The sequence below is a fragment of the Salarias fasciatus genome, chromosome 22 (assembly GCF_902148845.1).
Source record: "Salarias fasciatus chromosome 22, fSalaFa1.1, whole genome shotgun sequence".
In the NCBI taxonomy this organism is placed as follows: Eukaryota; Metazoa; Chordata; class Actinopteri; order Blenniiformes; family Blenniidae; genus Salarias; species Salarias fasciatus.
The window spans coordinates 29,715,612-29,732,067 of NC_043765.1; positions in this window are offsets into that span (position 1 = coordinate 29,715,612).

The following is a 16,456-nucleotide window of genomic DNA, read 5'->3' on the forward strand; positions in this document are numbered from 1 at the left end:
GACTTTCAGCCCTGGCTTTATGGAACTGATAATCTATATGACAGAGCAGTTGAACTCTTTTTGAGGAAGGAAAGGAGGATGGATTTTGTTTTCAAATAATCGGGATTTTGGTGAGTAAAATGTTCCTCTTTTCCTAAATAATATTGCTGTTTTATTAAGTTGTTGATGCTCATTGTATGTGCACAGATGTAGTAGGAGACTTGTGCTCTTCAGCAAAGGCATTTATTCTGGCTGCACAAGTATCTATCTGCTGTGCAACAACTCTTTATGTGCATATCTGCATAATAAGATTTTTTTTATATACATAAAGTAGTTATTGAGAGGTGGATTGGTTCGGGCGGATGAAATGCACGGTCCACCACTGATTCTAAGTCATATGTTTTAGGCTTTCTCATGAAAAAGAATCTTTTGTATGATCTAATGGCACACAAATGTATATATTGACCTATTTTTATATTTCTGCTTTTATTTTTCATTATGGCAGTTTCGGTCGTCCACAGCGGGATACAAGCTGTACAATCTGAGGGAGACGGAGTAAACAGACACACAGCTGACACACACTGCACTAATCAGACACACAGGGGAAACAACCAGCAGGCCAAGAGCACTGAGACACAGAGCAGACAGGTGACACAAAATAAATCTGAAAGTGATGCAGACTTAACACGGACACCCTCAGCCCTACAGAGAAGAGAGCGAAACAGAACATGGATGAACACATGGATGGAGGGACAGAATCCTCCCAAAATCAAGTGTGGATTGAGAGACTGTCGTGGAAACCTATATTTTCAATGAAGTTGCTTGATGTGAGTCCTCTGCCACCCAGCCAATACTCGTCTAAAAAAACATACAATAAAATAAAACATGTTCCACATATAATTGACCTTCAAATAGTTGAAGATCTGTTTGTCTTTTCCTGTTTTAGGTGGTCATTCATACTGCTTTTGATGTGGAACTTTGGTTGCGGTGCAGTATGGACAGGATGATTTCTACTGTCACTGTGCTGCATATATTAACACATTCAGAGGACACCATTGATGTGAAAGCCCAGTCACAGTGCTATCTCGCTACTCTTAATTGTTATGGGTGGAAGTAATACTGAGCTAAACAGTGGAACCAATGAAACAAAATTTAACTCCATAATGAAAGTGAATTCTTCCATATTATCTTTAAGGACACCAGAGGTCTGAGAGAGAGTCTCAAGAGGTCTGAGCAGGTTTGTGAGGAAATTCCCTCAAAGCATCCTGAACATGACAGCAGCTCTGAAGTGGCTGTTAGCACCGCTCTTCTCCTTCTCCTCTGGAAGTCCCATGAAGTCCACACTACCTACCAGGTTCTAAACTACTGCTTCTTTGAAAGCCAGCTCTAAAGTTGCTGACTCCACTATTACGAGGGCCTATGAACAAGCTCCGTCCGGACCGGGAGGACACTCCTGTCGGTCCTGCCCGTGGACTGGCTTCAGTTCTACTGCTGGGATCCGTGGTTCTTGTGCTGGACCGTCCAACGGACTGTCCTCAACATAGTCCTAGGCTTTACTTCTTATTGTCTCATGCTAGCTGTTGCCAAAGCTGTCCGTCCCTGGGAGAGGGATCCCTCCATACTGTGGTTCTCCCCAAGATCTCTTCTTTTCCCACTGGGTTTCTGGAGTTTTTTCTTGCCGGATGTGAGGGTCGAAGGCGGTGGTTGCTTTGTTTTGTCTCGTTACTGTAAATATTGACATATTACCATTATGCTTATTCACTGTTTTTACTTTTACCGACCAATGTAACATCTTGAAGCCTCTGAGGCAACTGTTGTTGTGATACTGGGCTATACAAAAATAAATTGATTGATTGATTGATTGATAAAAGTAAACATTGAGAAGATTTTCATTTCATAATTTAATTGTGTTGGTCTTTTAGTGAGAAGATTGAATTAAAATAAAAAGTCATTAATTTTAATTGATATTTATAATTGTTTGTAGCTTTAGTTTGAGTAAACCTTTGCAGAGTAATGTCTTAAAGGGCAACTCTGGTTTTTTGACACCTGGACCTTATTTCTAGGTGTGTCATGCTCATATACTCACTCAGACAAACATCGTGCAGCTCGGAGTCCTTCAGAAGTTATTTACATCCAACCGATTTAGCCGCACTTAACGTGGGTCAGCTAACCGACTTTGGAGCTCCTCTCCCCAGCAGCACTTTGAGTCGGCCTCGGCTGTCGTGGCGCCCGGGCGTCTGACTTCCAGGGGCCGAGTTGGAAAACGGCCCAGAGCTGGTCCACGGAGCTGGTCCTCCGCCCAAAGCCGGCGGAGACGCACGGCTCGCGCGCGTCCGCTGGGCCGCTCCTGGATGCAGCTCCTCGCCGGGACGCTACGGAGCTCCGGTGCCCAGCGGCAGCGGGGCACACGGGGACCCTCCGTGCTGCTTCTGGAGCCCTCTCCACAGCGGAAGGATCCAGATCTCCGCCGCCCAGCGGTTGCGCGCTCTGGGTCGGGCCGCAGGGCCCTGCCGGAGGCCCCCCTTCCGCACGAGGTGTCAGAGAAGAGCGAAGTGTAGCAGATCCCATCAGAGCAGAGCAGAGCTTTGAGCATCCAACCCCGGACCGAAAGGCAACCCGGGGCCGCCACGGGGAGCCCCCGCCCGGCACGGCGCCCAGCGCCGCCACCATGGTGGACGGTTCCCCCGACCCAGCGGCCCAACCTCCAGACCCAGTCGGGCTCCGCGAGCGGGCGACCGGACCCAGGTGGCCACCTGAAGACGGTCGGACGGCGAGGGGCCGTCCGGGGGCCCGCTGCTGGGGAGAGGAGCTCCGCAACATTCCCATCCGAGCTAATTGTAGCTAAGTTAGCGAAAAATGTCGCTATGATAACTTTATCATCGCTTTATCATCGTGAACCAGCTCTGTCGCTTTATGATAACACTGGCGATGGATGAAGAAATATAGCCGAAATGAGCGAATTTGCAGAGATGATGTCCCGCGCTGAAGCTCCCTTGCCGTGGCCCCGCTAAATCAGTTGGATCTAAATAACTTCTGGAGGACTCTGAGCTGCACCATATTTGTCTGAGTGAGTATATGAGCATGCACACACCTAGAAATAAGGTCCAGATGTCAAAAAACTGGAGTTGCCCTTTAATGTGTTGACAATGTTTGTTTTGTAGCCAATTGTAGAAGCAGGGGCAATTTTTTTAAAATGGGCAATACGGGCAGAAAAGCACAAATTTCACACAGTGCATTTAGTTGACATTGTATTCATACCTACTTAGTCACTTCAGTCTAAACTGTTGGAGTGTATTTTCATAACATGGGAGAAAGCTATGCTTGCTATTTTAGGAATTGTTCATAAGTGCATGTTCACAGACTAAATACCAGTTGCGCATTGAATTTTTGTCTCTAAGTCTGTTGTCATTTTATTTAATGGTGTTTGGTAATACGGTTCTGTGTGATACTGACATGTTCTTATTAATCATACGCAGTCATAAGCTGGACCAAGACAATAAATTATGAAAAATACCTGAAAAAAAAGTATTCTGGCTCTGATGAAAATGATGAATGTGCCTTTATAAGAACGCCAGATAGATGGATGGATGACTGATTGTACTCCAAATGTAGTCAACCTTGTAATATACTTTCCCCTTAATTGCTGTAATTACCTGAATAGTAAAATTGAGTTGAGTTGAGTTGAAAATTGAGAAAAAAGCATGTGGTCTTGTTTGAAATGATCCGTTACATTCATCTGTGCTGCACTTTGTCTCTAAAAGCTGTTCTGTTTCATCCCTCCTCACCACCAAATGCAATCAGGAGTGAAAGAACTTGAATGTTCCCTTGGCACATGTGGATTCAGGTATGTATACCAACAGCAGCAGTATGTATACCAAGAGTGGTGCCCACACCTTGGGCCGCCCTGAGGGAAGTTCCCTGGATGACACCAAGACGTTTTTTCTAAGTGGTACAGCATGAAGGCATCCACTGGGTGTGGTCCTTGGCTCTGGAGAGGCTTCTCGGTGAGGTTGGACTCTGGGATTCCTGATGGCTACGTTGGGATATATCATTCAAGTGCCAACTTTCATTTTTCAGTGTGAGTTTAGCAAACAGCGGTAGCTGCTGATCGGCAGGAGGTGAGGTTGATCTGAAGTGGGAGTTTCTAACTGTGAGCCATCTATCAGCCCACATCCTCCACCGGCGTTGCAAGGCATCAGGACAAAGCTGTGGTGTCAGACTGTGTGGGTAATTGTCCTTAATGATAAAGACGACGGAGAGGAAAGTGCTGGAACTCAGCGGGCTTTATTCGTAGCAGCACACAAAACACAGGAACGCCGTCTGCTCTCTGCAGACCCGACTGACTCGTCGTTTCAGAAAACACCCTCCACAGGCCATGTACAGTAAACAGCGCCATCTACAGTATTGGCGTCAACAGTGCACATCATTTATATACATTTTCTTCTCAACACCACAGCTCCTCCTGTAGATTTAAACTTAAGTTTTTATTTCTGTTCTTTATACCTTTTTATGTTCCTTTCTTTCGAACATTTCAGTACAGCCATAAAAAAACAAACAAAAACAAAACAAAAGCAATACACTCAACTCACAAGTCCAATCGCTGAGGCGGGCGTACATTCCTTTTAGGACGCTCCGTGTGTACTGAACTTGGAGGGTTCACCAGAGTCTGATCAAGCTCCACTGAGCTCTGGCGATTCTCATGCATCTGACTACAGACAGGAGTGACAGTGTCTGTGGTACTCGCATCATCTTCAACAGTGTAATCCCAGTGCCCATCAGAATTAGTCACATTTTGCTTTGGAGTGACATTGTTTCTCTTTGCATCCAGCAGCTGATTTACATGTCTCTTTACACATGTTCCATTTAGAGACACCATGTATGTGACAGGACCCAGCACCTCAGTTCTCACACCATCCAACCACTTCTCACCTCCCCTGTAGTTTCTGACAAGCACAGCCTGACCCACAGAGAAAGCTGAGTTTCCTCTGCTGTCGTGGCTGGTCAGGGACATCCACCTGGGAAAACTGAGACACCATCGACTTCACCAGAGAAAGCCTAGTTCGGACCTGTCTCTGTAAAAACAACTCTGCTGGTGTTTTCTTGGTCGTGGTGTGTGGCATATTGCGGGAGCTAAACAAGAAATTAGCAATACAATGCTGCAACGTCATGCCACCAACCGCTCTGTTCTTGTGCAAAGACTTTTTAAAGTTTTGGACTAACCTTTCAGCCAAACCGTTCGAAGCAGGATGATAAGCTGGTGTTTTAATGTGTTTTGCAGCATTCATCCTCAGAAATGTCTCAAATTCACTCAAAGTGAATTGAGGTCCATTATCTGTTACAATTTCTTTTGGCAACCCATACGCTGCAAACAAGGTTCTCAAAGCTTCGATAGTTTTGCTGGCAGTTGTGGCATGCATATGGATTATTTCAGGCCAACGAGCATACGCATCCATAACCACTAGAAACATATGTTTGTGGTCTTCTGCAAAATTCAAGTGGATTCTCTCCCATGGACCCGCAGCACTTTTCCAAGCATGCACATAGGGCTGTCGCGGTAAACCGGTATTGACGATAATCGTGGTATTAAAAAATGAAATTTCAATATTGTGTTCAAAATGCGCACATGACAATATCGTATAGAGCAGGGGTGGGGAACCCTGGTCCTGGAGGGCCGCAGACCTGCATGTTTTCCATGTCTCCCTGCTTCAACACAGCTGACTGCAATGAGGCTCGTTATCTGGCTTTCTGCTGGACTTGGCCATGAATCTTGATTCGATTCAGGTGCCGGCGTATCTGTAACACGGCTTTCTGTTTTCCTCATTTTTCGACACGACCGTCTTGGAAATCGTGTTAGCTTTAAAATCCTTTTGAGAAAACTGCTGTGCGTTTTGTTTTGTCACTTCCTGTGCCAGCCCCATGTCATATGCCACCGTCACCGTCAAGTCTTTTGTGTGACCGGCAGTTAACAAGCGGTCGCGGAGCTCTGTGCTTTTAACTCCGCGCACGAATCTATCTCAAAGAGCATCGTCATTAAATGTCCCAAACTTGCAAGTTGCTGCCAGCCTCCTCAAACTAGCCATATACTCACTTACAGATTCGTCTTCTCTCTGGTTCCTTGTATCTTGTATCTTTCTGCTATGAAGTTTGTCTTCACCACAAAATGTGTGCGCATCAACTCGATGAGCTCTGCCAGACTTTTTTCAGACGGCTTTAATGGCGCACACAAGTCTATAAGCAGAGTGTGGTTCTTTTATCCAACCACCGTCAGGAACACTGCTTTTGACTTTTCATCTCCATACTTGGGCCCGTTCGCTACGAAGAACTGTTCTAGCCTTTCCAGATAGGCTTCAAATCCTTCTTCGTTTTCGTCAAAGTAAAGGTCTTCACTTTTTCCAAACACCACCGCCATTTCCACACGTCCTCCCGTCTCGACGGAGTCTTCGCTTCCTTTAATTACTTGCCAAAACTCTTTTCACCTTCAGGAAATCCCATCCTCGTCGCCAGAAGTCTGTGGTGTCAGACTGTGTGGGTAATTGTCCTTAATGATAAAGACGACGGAGAGGAAAGTGCTGGAACTCAGCGGGCTTTATTCGTAGCAGCACACAAAACACAGGAACGCCGTCTGCTCTCTGCAGACCCGACTGACTCGTCGTTTCAGAAAACACCCTCCACAGGCCATGTACAGTTAACAGCGCCATCTACAGTATTGGCGTCAACAGTGCACATCATTTACATACATTGTCTTTTCAACACCACAAAAGCTGCTTTTTTGTTTGTTTGTTTTTTTTTAATAATAACAACTTTTCAAACAAGTATTGTTTTATAGCAGTGGCACATCCAGTCTGTGACCTGGTCAGAGGACACATCAATATTGTGTTGGGAATCCACCTAATGGCTAATGTGGCTGTCAGGAGTAGTAACAGTGGCGGGCCGTGCATTTCACACTAAGGCCTTCAGAACAGATCCGCCTGAACCAATCCACCTCTCAATAACTATTTTGTCTACAAAAAAAATCTTATTATGCAGATATGCACATAAAGAGTTGTTGCACAGCAGATAGATACTTGTGCAGCCAGAATAAATGTCTTTGCTGAAGAGCACAAGTCTCCTACTACATCTGTGCACATACAATGAGCATCAACAACTTAATAAAACAGCAATATTATTTAGGAAAAGAGGAACATTTTACTCACCAGAATCCCAATTATTTGAAAACAAAATACATCCTCCTTTCCTTCCTCAAAAAGAGTTCAACTGCTCTGTCATATAGATTATCCGTGCGTTTCAGTTCCATAAAGCCAGGGCTGAAAGTCCAGCTGCCCTGTGGTATTTCTGGCTTAAAGCGATACTTCAACATTTTGGCAAATTGGCCCATTTAGGGTAATTCCCCTGTCATTTAGAACAGCGTACTTACTTTATTTGTGAGGGCGAGCTGTTGTTTATTCAGCGGTGGGTCTGAGGAGAGCTTCACGGCGGACATAATGGAAGTGGATGGTACAGTTGCTTCCCTCGTCAAACTCATCAAATACACAATCCAACAACCCCAAAACACTTTGGTGGACACGTTATAATCCACACATTCACTACGCTGTGAAACACCTACAAATAATACTGTAGCGTTACGACACTGAAGCAAATACTGGGAACTACTTTTTCTTATGAGATCACTACGCCCAGACGCCATGTTTAGTAAGTAGTTCCGTCTTAGCAATCTTCGCAAAAACCACTCAATCTGGTAATTTTGCATTAATATTTCACAGCGTAGTGAATGTGGGGATTATAACATATCCACCAAAGTGTTTTGGGGTTGTTGGATTGTGTATTTGATGAGTTTGACGAGGGAAGCAACTGTACCGTCCACTTCCATTATGTCCGCCGTGAAGCTCTCCTCAGACCCACCTCTGAATAAACAACAGCTCGCCCTCACAAAAAAAGTAAGTACGCTGTTCTAAATGACGAGGGAATTGCCCTAAATGGGCCAATTTGCCAAAATGTTGAAGTATCCCTTTAAGTTTTATTTCTCTTCAGGTCTTCTTCTTCTTCTTCTTTGGAATAATTGAGGTAGGCGACCAACAACTTAGGTGCATACCGCCCCCTACTGTATCTCTTGGTGAATGCAAATCAGAAGGCCTGGATATGCTGTTGTTAGTGTAGCTAGCTAGAAGGCGCTGGGTCGCCAACTCGAAATCTGATTGGTTGAAGCAGCTGTCTGATTGGTTGAAGCAGCTGTCTGATTGGTTGAAGCGACTGTCTGATTGGTTGAAGCAGCTGTCTGATTGGTTGAAGCAGCTGTCTGATTGGTTGAAGCAGCTGTCTGATTGACGCTTCACTTTACTTCACTGCACCATCAGGAACGGATAGCGAAGGCCTCGGGCAGATTTCTTTGACCCTAGCAACAGATGATGCCTGAAATCTGATTGGTTAAATGATTTAATATGAAAAAAACATGTCTGGAAGCAGCGCAACCACGGGAGAACTATGAAAGGAACCGGAACATACCATTTGGAATTATTTATTACTTATTTATGGACAAAATATAATTTACATCAGTCTGTAATTCAGAAACTTTTTAGGCCAGCAGAGAAGGCTTTGCAGGCCCTGACGGCCCACCACTGAGTAGTAATGATAATAATAATAATAATAATAATAATAATAACAAAAATAATGATACATGGTTATCAAAAAAAATCTTGGTAAATGAAACTTGATGCATCAGATCAAATATGCAGCAGATGAGCATGGGAGAACTCACTGCACCGTCAAGACACTGTCATTGGAGGATCTTCCAGTAATGAAGTGAGGTGAATGGGCTTCATTAAATGTCTTTTCAGATGATCAACCAGCTGTGCTTCCTCCCATCTCATGAGGAACCTCACAGGTCATCTTGTGTTTGAGCCAATAGACAGCTGCACTAATATGATGTCTTGCTCCACATCCATTTCTCTGAACAATACTTTGGATCTATTTCACCTAAACGCTCCTCCCTCCATAGTTCTGCTACATTCAACCCCCTAGTGGAAGAGGAGGCACATAAGGTGAATCTCAAAATAAAGTCAGAGACCTCTCTCACTTTGAAAAGTTTAAAAGAGGCTCCCCATTCTGTGAAATTACTCTTGGTAGCAGAAAAGAGAGCTGGAGGTGTTAATTTCATGGGTTAGGTCTTAAATTGAGCTCTGCAATTTTCTTCCTGAGTAGATTAGAGGAAGGTCTGACTGTCCCCAGGTGAGGTGGTCCTCTGCTCACTGTGACTCATCATATTCTGATTCCTTCCACTGTGCCTCCACCTCCACTGATCCCCTGCGACACATCGAGCCCTCGGGGGCCAGACGGGGCTCAGGTCTGTCCCCCGGACGGGGCCCAGGTGGGCTGGACTGGGGGTTGGACCTCCAGCACATTTGGAGATTATGTACATTTGTTTACGAGCGCATGAGCTCCAACCCGGCAGTGAGATGCATTTCATTACTTCAATCTGATGAGGTCAGTGTGTGTGTGTGTGTGTGTGTGTGTGTGTGTGTGTGTCTGTGTGTGTGTGTGTGTCTGTGTGTGTGGCAAAAGAGAGCAAGGACGGTCCTTTTATTAATTAGCAAAATATTTGAGTTATACTCACAGTAACAAACGTAAGTACATTTAATTTGTGTGGCACTTTTCACAAATCAGTTTTTTCGGGCTAAAGCCATATTTGCACGCGACCAGTGTTACCTTGGGACCAGTGGTGAATTGTCATTATTGCAGAGGATGTCTGTGATCTCAATCCAGTGTGAATGCACCATGTCTGTAATATGTGAAGTGCAAATATGTAAAGTAAAAAACTATCTATTATCCTGTGTATTTATCGTTTCATCTGAGGAAACACATATAATTTTTTTTAAACAGTGTCCCACTGCTCATGTATCCACCTGTCTCGCTCTGTAGGACTGGAAGCGCTGTGCTCTCCTTTCCTCTGTCTCGATTGGGAATGTGTTCCATCTGGTGGTGTTCAGGTGTTGGTACGTTGCTCAGAGCTGGAAGCATAGTCGTCTGTTAGCTTAGCTTCAGGTTTGGGGCAATTTGTTTGCTGGATGATCGCTGGGTGGTCTCTGCTTCCAGGACGGTGGAGGGGCGACTGGAGTGCTGTGCGTCTGGGATGGATGGTTACTGTACTGCTGTTACAGAAAACAGCAAAAAAACTTTCAAACTTCAGAACAATAGACTGAAACCTTAAAAACACACAAACACACCCAGAGCACGTCTAAGGCCTCGTCTATGAAGCGGGACAACTTGCCACGGATCGATCCTCTTTTTCTGGGTTGACATACCCAAATGTGCACCTACCTAGAGAAAGAGTTCTACTAAGGTAGATACCAACCAGGGCAATTCAACCCAGGGGTTTCCAAAGCTGATCAGTGTAAAACAGTCTCAAAGTTAAATGTTTTCAATAAAGACGTGGCTCTGGATCCACTTTGCCTTTTTCTACAAATGGCTCACCCACAAATCAGCTGGGACTTTCAGAAAAAACAAAACAAAACAACAACAACAACAACAACAAAAACAAAACAAAACTCCAGTATCTCACAAAGCAAATGCATATTGTTGGACTGGATCTCAAATCAGCTGCCATGTCGGCTAAAGATAAAACTGGTATGGATCCCATTCTATGATTATGTGGTACTAAGGATATGTGGTATATTCTGGAAGACACTTCCTAAACAACGGAATGATGACTGATTGTGTAAGGGAGCCCCAATTGTTTATAAAATGGTCAACATCACTTTAAATGATATGTATCTCATTTTTTTTATTCTCAATACCAATGTATTTCAGAATCAGAATTATTTTTATTGGCCAAGTACAGTTGCCCATACCAGGAATTCGATGTGGTGGAGAGACACCAAGGCAGCCATTTGCAGTTGGGGCAGTACTGTGGGATCAGTTGTGGAGTAGTAATATGTGACAAGATGAACTCTCAAATCACAATAAAGATATGTTCCAAAGGAAAAAAATGGATTGTAACTTTTGTCCCCAATTCAAGGACTTCGAGTGTCTCTCCAACAGGGAGTGTCTTTGGAGGACTGCTGCATTTTCTCCACCTTGACAGACTAGTGAAGATGAACGCCCCAACAACATTAATCTTTTACAGATGGGCTCGGATTCAGAATCAGATAAGGATTTGCTGCCTGACAGAGTCATGGACGCGTACAGAGCCTATCTGTCATTAATATGCAGGACTGGCGGTCAGGAGCACATTATGGTTTCCCAACAACTCCCGTCCTGAAAACTGCTCGCTGTGAGAGACTAAAGAAGAAGCGTCAGCTCTCCTCTTAGACAATACCGACAAGCCAGTTGGTCTCAGCAGGTGGTTGAAAAGGAGGCATGGCCACAATAGGATAAATATTTGTTGTGAAAAAGAGAGAAATTTGTTGTTAACATGAACTGCAGTTACACATTGAGTTCATATATACTCCCCTCTGGCTTGAGCCCTTTTCCTTATGTAAAATAAAATTTGATTAATGTAGATTACAATTTTACTAAATTTAATCAGAATTAAACAAAATTACACCCCAACAACCCTGTGATTTGCTTAATAAATGTAATCATTTGAAATCACTGATTTGAATGAAAACTGACCAAAGTAAAAGCCTTGACTGACTTCCTGTTTGTGCTAAATTTTTTGACAAGAGTCTGAAACCTGTGGCTCAAAGCAAAGAGGACAAAACTGCTTCCTGCAGTCTGTGTCTGCTCAAGTTCCCTTGTTTCCAGCAGGAGACACTTGTATTATAATCATAGTCAGTAGCGGCCGGTGGAGCGGGGCGCAGGTGGCGGGAGCGCTTGTTTCGTTCGCCTACACCGTCAGCGGCGGGTGGTGCTGCGTTAATTCAATTCCGTATTGGCGGAAGCGCTCGTTTCCATACCCGCGCATTCCAGGCGGGCGGTGTTGAAGAAACCAGTTTATTAAAAATAATCGTTGCCTACCTATTGTGTTGTTTGGAAAGCGCCTTGAATGTGCGGGTGTGCAAACGAGCGCTCCCGTCAATGCGGAAGTGAATTAACGCCGCACCGCCCGCGGCTGGCGGTGTGGGCGGACAAAACAAGCTCTCCCACCACCTGCGCCCCACGCCACCGGCCGCTACTGATTATAGTCCTAATAAAAATCACCCTCATGGGAGCAGCTGAAACAATGTGATTTCAGTCAAATCTGAACACTTAAACACACCGAATAAACAGGAGAGGACTTCCTTTGTGAACCGTAAAGACAGAAACCACGACATGCCGTCAACTCAGCTGCAATGAACACATACTGTATGCAATCATTTTTAACACAGACAGGAAGACCAAACAAAGGCAAGCCTAAGGTTTCCAAGAATCTGGTTTTGTTTTGTTATCAGAAGGAACCTCGTGGTTTGACACCAACAAATCCACCCCCACTGCAGTGAGAGACATGAGGAAGACAGAGTTTGACTCTTTTTATCTCCAAAAGCTCCCTGAAAGGTATTTCCTCTGCATTCATTGTATTTGTAGCAAATAAAGCATTTCTCTTTTGTAAGTCCATACTTGCATTTTGCACATTAGGATGACATTAATTGCAATTAATTATTTTCTCAATAACAGCATGTTAGCAGAAGCAGATACATATGTTGGGGTAAATCCCAGGATTCCTCACTGACTGATCACACTCAAATTGTACCCTCTTCTCAGTGAGAGATTTTCAAGTGACTGAACACAAACTTATGGAGAAAAGTTGCAAAGTGAAAATGAGAAGCTTTGTTTTCAATGGGCATCCTCGCCTGGCTATAATTCCTAATTAAATTTTCTCATTGAAAGCTCATTTCGGAAAGGTAGCGAACGGCGCTCCCTCTGCATTGTAATTGAGTTGGAAATGAGCAGCCGGCGCACTGAGCCGGCCTGCCTTTTAAAGAATAATGGCGTCATTTGTTTGGTGTCCATTAACAAGGAACGCAGTTTTATTAATTCCTCAACTTGGTTTCCTGCATCTTCCTAATTAATTCCATTTTGTTTTTCCCGCTAAGGAAGCTTCTGCAGATTAATGGTGTGGAACAAAAATGTTGTCGGAATGCTGATGTGTTTCATCTACATGGGGTGAAATTTCTGTCATTAGATACAAATGCCTGATGACGACAACTTTTTTATTCTTCATTCCTTCCCCACACGCTGCCAGTGTCGGGGTCCTTTGCCCGAAGGCTTCATTCTGCCTCTGTAATTGATTGGACCTACCAAAGAAATCAAATGATTGCTATGGAAGGAAGGAAAAAAAAAATAGGAAAAAAAGAGAGTCATGTGTCTTGGCACCCACAGAGACAAAATATGCTCATTTTATGTTGGTCTTGGCTGAAATGGATTTTCTACCCTGGTGAAAACCCATTTCTTTGACAACATAAGAGAGGAAAATAATACAAACACATTGTTTGGATGTGAGTATGTACTTCATTCTGTGGAAATTGTTTATTCAGTGTGATTAAGAAAATTTTCCACACATTCAGCTGTCCATACAAGATAAACATGCACAGATCTGTTAGACAGAGCTGCTTCTTATAACTCACAATCAGAGCTTGTCATCATCAAAGTCCAGCTTCTTTGAAGTAGAAAATAAGTCAGGCAGCTGAGGACGGAAACATCAGAAGCATGAGCCGGAGCTACAACTCACACCAAAAACAGCAATAAATGCTATCAGAAGAAAAGTTCACACATTTTCCTGAAAGACTTAACTAAGTGTGCAAAGCAGCTTTCAAAAAAGTGGCCATGTTTGTTTTTTTCAGTCCGAGTTTCCATGTTTTTATTGAAGGCCTTATGGACGATTTTCCTGGAATTCAAAAACCAGTGACCGTTACCCCCAAATTCCACAGTGTCCGTCTGCGCTCCGCTCCGTTTGTTCAAAACCCTCCGCTCCGCTTTGCGCCGCTGCGTCTCTGTTCCGCCGGCCGGAGAAGCAGAGCAGCGCAGCGCTGCTGAGCATCGACCTCCAGGAGCTGAGCAGTCTGGGCCACACCGGCTTCTTTCTCTGTACGTCCTGTAGAAAGGATGACCGGGGTCAGATAAAGTTTTATGATTCTCCACTTCCCGACATCAGCGTCTCTTCATCCTGGTTGTTGTGCTTCAACACGCTGAATTTCGTGCGACAGGATGTTGACATTCAGGCCTTTCAGAATAAAATGCATACATGGTCCTGAATATGTATTTTGTAGAAAACACGAAATTTATGGACAACAGCCTACAAATGGGCCATATATGCAGCTGTGTAAACATTTAGAAACGTTCAACAATAGCTTGATTACAGGCAAAATAGAAGTTAGTCATCTAAAACTTGAAAGTGTGTTTTAATTTTAGTTTGCCCGCTTTTTAAAGTGTACATTTTAATCAGTATGGTATGTCTATTCGTGATATATCTGAAAATTAATGTGAGGACAAATAAAACATCTTTAAACAGTTTAAAGTTTTCAATAAAGACTAAATTATTTTATTTTGTATAAAGCCAGAGGTTGTTGGAGTTCTCTTTCCTGTTTGGTGCATCTGAACTGAGGAAATTTATGCGTACGGAGACCTGACGGACCGGACCGGAGAGAAAAATAGACCTTGGCTCTATTTTGGACTGACGGAGCGGAGCGGAGGCTGTGGAATCAGCTACAGTCATTAAAATAGCAACGTATTTGCTGCGGGGGTCGGAGCGGAGCACAGACGAGCACAGCAGAGCGCAATCGGACGCTGTGGAATTTGGGGATTAGTGCCTTATTGAATGATGCGCCTGCTCCAGACCATCCTCCTGCTCCTCCAGGTAAAACACCCATCAAATTCCGGGAGTGAGCGTGCACAAGCTCATACTGCTCACCTTTGCATGCACGTCACTGTTTACAGCACTCAGCATCACTCAAACCGTCCGTTGCAGACTTTCCTAAACATTTTAATGATGTCAGACTCGAAGTGGAGCTCATGGGGTGATTCAATACTCGTATGCATGCGCAGCCAGCAGAGCCGGCCAGCTGCAGCATGCTGAGCGTCTTTACGTTAGCGCCTTCCTAATGAAAAATCATTCACACCACCTCAAAGTTTTTCACTTTACCAAGAAGCCACATTGAGACAAAGTCATGGGAGACCTGGTCAAGACAATCAGATAAGGAAGGAATAAAAATTTAAGTGCAATTAAAACATGGCAACAACATTCCGTTGAAGAGTTTGGGTAACTCTATGTATGAAAAGATTCCACTTGGAATGCAGTTTCTAATTACCTCCGCCAGGAGGTTATGTAATCACGTTGGTTGGTTGGTTGGTTGGTTGGTTTGTTAGCAAGATCACGGGAAAAGTAATGGACGGATTGCAATGAAACTTTGTGGAAAGGTGGGTCTTGGGCTAACTTAGAATACATTACATTTTGGTGAAGATCTGGATCACTGTCTGGATCCAGGAATTTTTTAAAGGATTCTTTATCATTGAGAGGTAGGGAGTCTTTCACATGGTTGGTTAGGCCCGCCGACAGGGGGGACAAACGCCTGGTTCACAGGACGCGCCGCTTCTGATGCCGAAGTAGGAAGCGCCGTGCACCGACTGTCAGATCGGCGCCCCTGTTCACCTCTCTGACGGTTCATACAGGAGGCGTAGCGGCTCGTGGCGCTCCGCTCCTCTCTATTTTCTCCACGAGCCGAGCGCCGCGGACCGCCAGCTGTAAAGCTGGACGGAGCAGATCGCACCACACAGGAAGTCTGGAACGGAAAATATAGGAGAATCCGGTCCATTTTCAAATTAAAATCAATTAGAATAACATAAATTATGTTGCTTTTCAGTTTTCCTTTTCAGATAAACACACACACACACACACACACACACACACACACACACACAGGGAGAGAGGGCGACAGAGAGAGGCACCGCACGCTGCAGCACTCAGCTCCGATCACCCCCCCCCCCCCCCCCCCCCCCCCCGATCACAACTATTATATCTGGTGTTCTCATGGTTGTTGGTGACTGGTTTGAGCTGTGGTGGAGGTCTGCCTCTCTGAGGGCCACATTCTGGTTATATTGTGCCATGACTTTATAGTTAAAGTGGCAGCATCACTTAAAAAGTTAAAATGTTTTTCGTAGTTGCAAAGGTCAGGATGTTAATAAATCCTGGTTTCTGTTGGTAATACTATCATCTGTGATGCCAACTAAGAGACATTTAGGATCCCACTGAATGTGAATATTAAAAATAATTCATTTAATTCAATTCAATTCAGCTTTCTTTATATGATGCCAAGAAAAACACTTTGTTTCTCGGCACTTTTACAGAGAAAAACCCTAGAGTTCCACATGAGCAATGGAGACTGAGGAACGGATGACGCTTTATTAAACAGAAATTCAGCTGAAACTTAAAGCAGAGACTGTGTCAGCCTCCAGCACTGAAACTGAGCTCTGGTTCCACATGACAGGAGCCTGATAGCTGGAAGCTCTGCCTCCATTCTACTGTGAGAGAACCCAGGATCCTCCAGGAAGAAGCACCCTGAGATCCACTGTT